Genomic DNA, 8,913 nt, shown 5'->3' with positions numbered 1-8,913 from the left:
GGAATATACAGATCTGAGGGATGTTTCCTAGTATATATCCATGTAAACAAGTAGTATTTGCTTCCCATTAGGTTGGGGAATTTATGAATTGTTCTTAAACTAGGCTATTTACCTGGACTATTTGTCATCCTATGGATAAAGTTATAGTGTGACAGAGTTCAAGATCAGTGTGACAAATTTTCTCAAAGTATCAACTTTACTCAAAGTATAATTTAAAAAACACACATTTCAAAAATCTGCCAAAGGTAAATGAAGCCATTTTGGTATTCATAAAGATATATGTTGAAATGTAATACAAAATTATCATGGTAGTTCAGGACAAACACAAACCTTAAAAGACATTTAATGCTTGAGGTGGGATACTTTTTGCTGTGCCCCCTGCCTACTAGTGGACTCCTCCTGTTCCCCAGCCCTTTGCTTTCATGGTCCTTTCAGAGAATTGTTAAAACATTATTAGAGTTTATCTTTTAGAACAGTTTTAGTTTTACGGAAAAACTAGTACACACACAAAAAGTACTGAGAATTCTCACTCTTCCCTCTCAACCTACATCTCCTCCAACACAGTTTCCCCTGTAATTAACATCTTGTGTTTGCATGGTACATTTGTTACAGCTGTAGAATCAATACTGATACATTACTATTAACTAAAGTTCATAGTTCACATTAGGGTTCAATTCTCTGCATTGTATGGGGACTATTTGAAAAGAACTTCTCTATGCAAATAGTCTTTGTCAAGGGCAGGAGCTCCAGGCTGAATCAAAATGATCTTTTCCTTATTTAGGTTAGTATTGAGTTTTGTTTCATATGGAACATGTTACTAGGAATTAAATTGATGCTGTCATATTATAGAAATACAGTATTTTAGACATTTTAAAAATTGCTTTTGTGATTTTTCTTGACTTCATTCTTTGAGGGTTTTAGATTTTCTTATTACCATTTCAACAGAGGTCTTATTTATTCCAACTCAGTAGTTATACATGACTGAGCCTGGTTCAGACTAGGGAGGCCAATTTATTGCTTTTGGCTGTCTTTCTCCAACTTTGTTATTCAAACCCATGGGTGGCTGCATGCTAGCTTTTGAGTGTCTGATAGTGTTTGAGGGATTCCAAGCAAACGAAGCAGGATTTAAGAATGCTGCTAGCGTTCTATTCAGTGATATAAATTTTGGTGTAAACTTCAAAATTGCAAATATAAAAGATTTTTTCTTCCCAATTAGAATTAGACCTTAGCCTTATTTCAGCCTTCAAAACATCAAAAATAAGAGCTAACACTGGGACAAAGGAGAATGGGAAATTGAAGATATTCGATGTTCAATGTAGCTTTGAAAAGGGACATTTTAGGGTGGTTTTGGAATATTGAATGAAGCCAATTGTGATATATACTGGTGGATATTTATGAAAGCCTGATAGAACCTCCTTTGCTCTGTGCCCTTATGAGATGGGCTTATTCATGAAGGAGATGAGGGGAGAGGGAGATGAAAAAAGTTGGAGAATGCTTTTGCTCGCTACTAATTATCAACAGGTATCCCTTCTCCCTAGCCCAATAACTACTACAATTTTTTTTTTTGGCTTTTAAAAAAGGGAATTTAATAAGTTGCTAGTTTACAGTTCTAAGGCCAAGAAATGTCCAATTAAAACAAGTCTATAGAAATGTCCAATCAAGGCATCCAGGGAAAGATACCTTGGTTCAAGAAGACCGATGCTATTCAGGGTTTCTCTCTCATCTGTAAAAGCACATGGCAAACACAGTCACAAGTTTCTCTCTAGCTGGAAGGGCACAAGGTGAGCAAGGCATCATCTGCTAATTTCTCTCCTGGCTTCCTGTTTCATGAAGCTCCCCGGGGAGGCTTTTCCTTCTTCATCTCCAAAGGTCACTGGCTTGTGGGCTCTCTGCTCTCGTGGCTATGTCATTCTTCTCTGCTCTCTCTGAATCTCCATTCTCCAAAATGTTTCCTCTTTTATAGGACTCCAATCAACCAATCAAGACCCACCCAAATGGGTGGAGACATGTTGTCACCTAATCCAATTTAACAACCACTCTTGACTAACTCACATCATCCTGGGAGATGATCCGATTATAGTTTCAAACATACAGTATTGAATAGGGATTATTCTACCTTTATGAAATGGGATTTTTATTAAAACATGGCCTTTCTAGGCAGCATACATCCTTTCAAACCAGCACATCAGTAACCTTGATTCTTTTTTTTTTGCACATTTCATTATTTTTATTAAAAGCAAACAATACATTTGGAACCACCAAAAATGGACATTTTAGTTAGCTTATCCATAGGCACATTGAAATAAAATATCCAAACAATCATTGAAAAGCCTGTGTTTGTATGGCAAGTTTCATAAACCAATTTAGAATTCAGGCAAACAAAGAGATGTACATATACAGAATATACATGTTTCTTAAATTCTAAATATTAAACTAACTTAAATACGATTTTATTCTTATCAAAACAGTTTGCATTCTCAAAATATCAAGTAGAAAGTTATCACATATCAATTTTTCTATAGTAATAACCTATGTTATTGAGCATTTTCAATTTTTTAATTTCAGGGAAATACAAAGATACAAATGCTTTTACAGTTAGCATATAAGAATCTTGCCCCTTATGACATCATAACATTTTAAATCTGTTTTATCTGAAACTACTATAGCTACCTGTGCTTTCTTTTGGTTACAGCTTGCATAGAACATCTATTCAGGTGCCATCTGAACCAAATGGAAACCTGACTGCCCTCCAGCCAGGGCCGCGGACCCTAGGCACATGCCTCAATCTGACAACACCGGGGTTGGGGGATGAGGTTACATTAGAATTACCATATGTGCCCCAGCATTTCCACCCTGTGGTATGTACACAAAAGAGATTCAAACGGGTTTTTCCCTGCCAAAGTAGATAGCGTTATTCTTAATAATTCAACTATGGAAACAACACAAATGTGTATCCACAAATGATTTAAAAAACAACATGATATGCTTGTAGTAGGCATGTCAAGTTGGTTCCTTGACCCTAAGATAACATTATCACTATGGAGAAAGCTGAGGGGAAGAGTCTGAACCTGCCTCCATACTCAGCTGTTGGCCAAACAGTAAAGTGTCATATCCCAGAGGGCATGACGAAGGAACGGCTCCCTGAATGACTTCGAGGTTCAGTATGGTGGTTCTCATCTTATTCCCATTTAATTCAACATCTGCACCCCCCCCCCCCCCGAATCCCGAGGGGTTCAGGAAGATGACAGTAAATGATTATAACATAAACCAAGACATCAATTCAGTGCTTTGCTGTCACAGACTAAGGGAATCTGCCATCCATATTACTCAATTATTGATCTAACAAATGAGTGCAACAAGAAGTAGTGAGCAAGTAAGATGCTATTCTAGTTTGCTAGCTGCCAGACTGCAACATACCAGAAACACACTAGTTTGCTTGTTTACAGTTCTAAGGCCGAGAAAATGTCCCAATTAAAACAAGTCTGTAGAAATGTCCAATATAAGGCATCCAGGGAAAGATACCTTGGTTCAAGAAGGCCAGTGAAGTTCAGGGTTTCTCTCTCAACTGGAAGAGCACATGGTGAACACAGTCAAGAGTTTCTCTCTCATCTGGAAAGGCACATGGCGAACACTGTCAGGATTCCTCTCTCACCTGGAAGGGCACATGGCGAGCATGGCGTCATCTGCTGGCTGCTTCTCCTGGCTTCCTGTTTCATGAAGCTCCCTGGGAGGCATTTTCCTTTTTCATCTCCAAAGGTCACTGGCTGGTGGACTCTGCTTCTCGTGGCTATGTTGTTCTGCTCTGCTGTCTCTGAATCTCCTCTACTACAATTTAAAATCAGAGAGCGGGAGGTAATTATTTTATATGTTTGCTTTCAGGTCAACCTCAGAGTGTTAGCCTTGTGCTGAACAGCATGAGGAGTATAAAGAATACAGAGCAAACAGACAAATGGGAGAGAAGGCATGTGAAACAGAGAACAATGCAAAGCCACCAGTGATTAACTGATTAACTGCCAAAATGCCAGGCAAATTGAATTTAAAGCATGCTGACCAATTTTTGATGATGGTGCTTGGCAGTGTCAGCTGCAGCTGAAGAAAAACCTGCAAGAAACTGAGGTTTCTAAAGGCCTTCACTGCGGACCCTATATACAACCACAGTTAAGGTTCATCAACGTAGAAGACAAAAGCTATCACCTGGCAAGGAAAATGGACTGGAGAAATGAGCAGAAGTGGGAGACCTGACATACAAGCCTCTCTGCCACTGAGAAGCTTAAGAAAGTCACTTGTCTGCTCTGGGTCTTGTCCATATCACCTTTACAATGTTTCTTGGTGATTCATTGAGGGTCCTTGAATTTTAATCATAGAAACCAGTTTTTCCTACTTAAGCAGAAACACAATTTATTGGAAAGATATGGTGATGTTGGCAGAATCTAGAACAACATTATTGGAACCAGGTTAACTTTGGGGCTCTAGGAAGTAAGAAAGGAAGAATATCACCCCTGAGATTAATCAATGTGTTCTTGTGGGTTGAATTTTGCCCTTAAAAAAAGGTATGTTCCTGTCCTAACCCTCAGTAACTATGAATGGGAACTTACTTGAAAACAGTGACATTACAGATGGAATTGGTTAAGTTAAAATGTGTCACACTGGGCTAGAGTGAGCCCTTAATCCCACGTGACTGATCTTCTAAGAAGGGGAGAGGAGATACAGATAGATACAGGGAGAAGAAGGCTATGTGAACACAGAGGCAGAAACTGAAGTGTTGCAACTGCAAGCTAAGGAACGCCAAGGGTTGCTGGCAAACCATCAGAGACCAGGAAGAGGCAAGGAAAGATTCTTCCCAACTAGTTTAGAGAGGAAATGGCCCTGGTGACACCTTCATTTCAGACATCTGGATTCCAAAACTGTGGGACAATACATTTCTGCTGTTTTAAGCCACTAAATTTGGGGTCGTTTGTTGCAGCAGCTCTAGGAAACTAATACACAGTGTTTGTGATCTCGACTCAAGGATCAACCTTCAGGCAGGCAGAATCTGATTTGCCTACTTAGGATCGTATGGAGGAGGTTGGGGCAGGGAACTTTGCTGGACAGACCCACCAGATGCACCCAGTGGAGAAGGAGGAGAGGGGGAAATACATATTGTCTTTTTCACTTACCAGTTAATAAAGCCCACCATTCTGGCTTTGATACTTGGTGACTATGTTCTCTTGGGAAACTTCATTAAAATCATTTGTACCTCAGTTTCTGTATCTACAAAAATGGAATAAAAATAGTCATTACCAAAAGTGTGAGTACAAATTGATGTCATGTATGTCAAATCTTAAGCTAGTGAATGGAAGGAACATAGTAAGCACAGAATAAATGATTTTTTCTTCCTTTTAATCTTTAGAAGGAAGGACTGGTGCATGGTTTAGGGTATGTTATGCGTATCTATAAGTATATTCTTCTAGACATGGATGTTAATGGTTCTCTCATTGTTTATCTGTGCTTTCTTATTTATGAGATGTCATTATCAATGAAAATTTGTAAGTAGTTCTTGGGGTATACAGTGCTAGAGACACAAAGATGTATAATATGGTCTTGGTCAAGGGAAATTGCAAAATGTTGAATATATATATATATATAACCTACCATATATGTGAAACATAAAACATGTATGGCAAGTTCCCATTTGCTAAATAACTTTTAAGGAAGATGTAAATACTAAGGGTTAAAGTGGTTATATGATTTTTCTTAAAGAAAACTTCTTTTTCAATTGAGTATATATTCAGAACACACACAGATCATAAATAGAGAGCTAAAATTAATTTTTAAAGTGAACACATCCATGTAGCCACCTTCTAAACCAAGGATGAAAACATTCCAGCAGTCAAGAAGCCTCCCTTGGGTTCTGCCCATTTATTAACCATTGGTCCCTGATGGCAACATATCCTGACTTCTGCCACCAAAAATTAGCTTTGGCTGTTACTGAACTTTGTAAAAGTTCAGTGGACTTATACAGTATGTACTTCATTGTGTCTGAGTTCTTTTGATCAACATTATATTTGTGATACTCACCCATGCTATTGTGAGTAGCAGCAGCATATTCATTTCCATTGCTATCCAGTGATTTGTTGTAAGAATCTATCAACATTTACTTATCTATTCTATTGTAGGTGGATATTTGTTTTGTTTCCAATTATGGCTATTATGAATGGAGATGCTATGATCATTCTTAGCGTCAGTCTTTGATGTATGTATGCTTGTCTGATGGGCATATTCTTGGTTATAGAATTGGTGGATCTTAAGATAAGTAGATCCTTAGTTTTAGGAAATATTATTTTCCAAAGTACTTTTATCAGTTAATATTCTCAGCAGCAGTATTTGAATGTTCCAGTCGCTACACACCCTCGAACCTTTCTAATGGGTATTTCACCGTGATTTTAATTTGCATTTCCAGAATGATTAATGGTCTTTAGCTCCCATTATACATTTAGTGATGATTTGGATATCCTCTTGTGTGAAATGCCTGTTCAGTTTTTTTGCCCATTTTTCTATTGGGTTGTTAAATTTTTTATCATTAATTTGTGTACATAATTTTTATATTTTGGACACAAGTCCATTGTCAGATTTTGTATTGCAAAAAAACTTTTCCCTCAATGTGGCTTGCCTTTGTACAATCTTAATTAATTGATGAATTGAAGTTAATATGATTTTAATGGGTTAAGAAATCAATCATTCTTAATTGTAATGCAGTAACTATATCAAGCTTATCTTCTATGGTTTGTTCTTTTTTATGTCATATGTAAGAAATCTTTGCCTACTTCACATTTATGAAGATATTCTTCTAGGTTATTGTTGGATGCTTCATCATTTTGCCTTTTACATTTTTCTCTACAATCTCTCTGATATTGATTTTTAAAAATATTTATTATTTTTGATATTGATTTTTTTGCATATGATATTAAGTAGGGGTCAGATTCATTCTTTTCCTTGTGGATATCCAATAGATCTATTACCATGTATTGAGAAGGGCTGACGCATGTCTCTAGTAGCATAGTTCAAAATATATAAAGCAAAAATTGATAGACAATGAAAATATAGACAAATGAACAATCACAGTTAAAATCTTTAACCTACTTCTCTCAGTGACTGACTGAATAAGCAGATCAAAAATCAGTGAAGCTAGGGAAGATGTGAACAATTTGGGCATGTATAGAAAATTGTACTGAGTAACTGAAGAATATACATTATTTTCAAGTTTACATGGAACAGTTACCAAAATTGACCATATTCTTAGCCAGAAAGAAGGTTTCAGTTTTAGGAAATTGAAATGATTCAGAGCATGTTCATTGAACACAATGGAATTAAGATAGAAATTTAGAAGCAAAAAATTAACTGGAAAATTTACAAATATTTGAAATTATGTGTCATAATTTTAAATACCTATGGATCCAAATACTACAATAAAAATTAAATACATGGATACATTATGACCAAATTAAGTTCATTCTAGAAATGCAAAGCTGATTTAAAATTCAAAAACCAATGTCAAAAAAATCAGTGAATGGGGTGGGCCATGGTGGCACAGCAGACAAGAGCTCTTGCTTGCTGTGCTGGAGACCGGGGTTCAATTCCTGGTGCCTACCCATGTTAAAAAAAAAAATCAATCAATGTAATCCTCATACGAACAGGTAAGATAAAAATAATTTTGATCATCCATATTTTCTTATATTAATACCTGCATAAAACTATTGGATAAAATTCAAAATATGAGAATAAAATTTACCCCTATCAAGCTAAAATGCGGGGAGACTTTTTTAATCTGATAAAGGACATCAGTAAAGCAAATCTACAGCAAACATTACCATAACGGTAATACTGAAAGAGATATTCAAGACCATGAGCAAAGCAATGCCTCTGTTCAGCACTCCATTTGTTTAACATCGTGCTGTAGGTTTTAGCCAGGCCAACAAAACAAGAAAAAATGGCATACAAAGGAAAAAAAACCTGTCCTTATTCATAAATTACATAACGGTATATGTGTAAAATCCAGAAGAATCTACAGATAAAATATTTGAATTAATAGGTTTATTTACCAAGGATGATAAGTACACGTTAACTATTCAAACATCAATTGAATTACTATATACTGGCAACAACAATTTGAAAATGAAATTTTAACTAAGAATAGCACTCACAGTGGTCTTATAAACAGCAATTACCTAGAAATAAATCTCTTGAAAAAATGTGAAAGACTTTTACGTTGAAAACGACACCATCTATTGATGAACTTGCTCAATTTTTTGTTTTTCTTTAGAGGTCTTTATTTTATCTTCACTTTTGGAAGGCATTTTTGCTGGGTATAGAAGTAACACTAGGTTAATATTTTTGTTGTCGTTGTTTTTTATTTCCTCTCTAGTATTTTGTTGGTATCATGCAGTTGTCTGGCTTCCATCTTTTCTTTTGACAAATAAGCTGTCACTCTTATTATTCTGTTGGCAGTAATGTGGGGTTGATTATTTATTTTGCTTCAAGACCTTGATTCCTCACATCATTGCTCAGCCAGATGGCCTGAACTCCAGTTTTTGTTTCCCCAACCCTGTAACATTGCTAAAAGCTCTTACGTAGCTGTTGCTTTCTTCTGGCTTTCTTTCCGGCTTCTTTCCTCTCACTCTGTGCCCCTTAAGGATCATTCAGTGCCCTAGGTGAGAAAATACTGGGTAGAATGTTCAATTTGTCTCAGTGAAGTTCTGTTTCCTCCTGGATCTAGCCTCTCATATTCTGACTTCCTTAGCAGGTCTCCAATGATGTAAAACAGATTTTTTTTTTTCAGTTTCGTATTTTATTCTAACTAATTGCTCTTGGTAGGAGTGTTCGTCTTCTAAAGGCTATTTCTTACAGTTGGAGGAAAAAGTTCCTCAGGAACATTTT

The sequence above is a fragment of the Tamandua tetradactyla genome, chromosome 3 (assembly GCF_023851605.1).
Source record: "Tamandua tetradactyla isolate mTamTet1 chromosome 3, mTamTet1.pri, whole genome shotgun sequence".
NCBI classification, from domain to species: domain Eukaryota; kingdom Metazoa; phylum Chordata; class Mammalia; order Pilosa; family Myrmecophagidae; genus Tamandua; species Tamandua tetradactyla.
The sequence above is the reverse complement of the archived record's forward strand: the minus strand, read 5'-3'. Positions refer to the sequence as shown.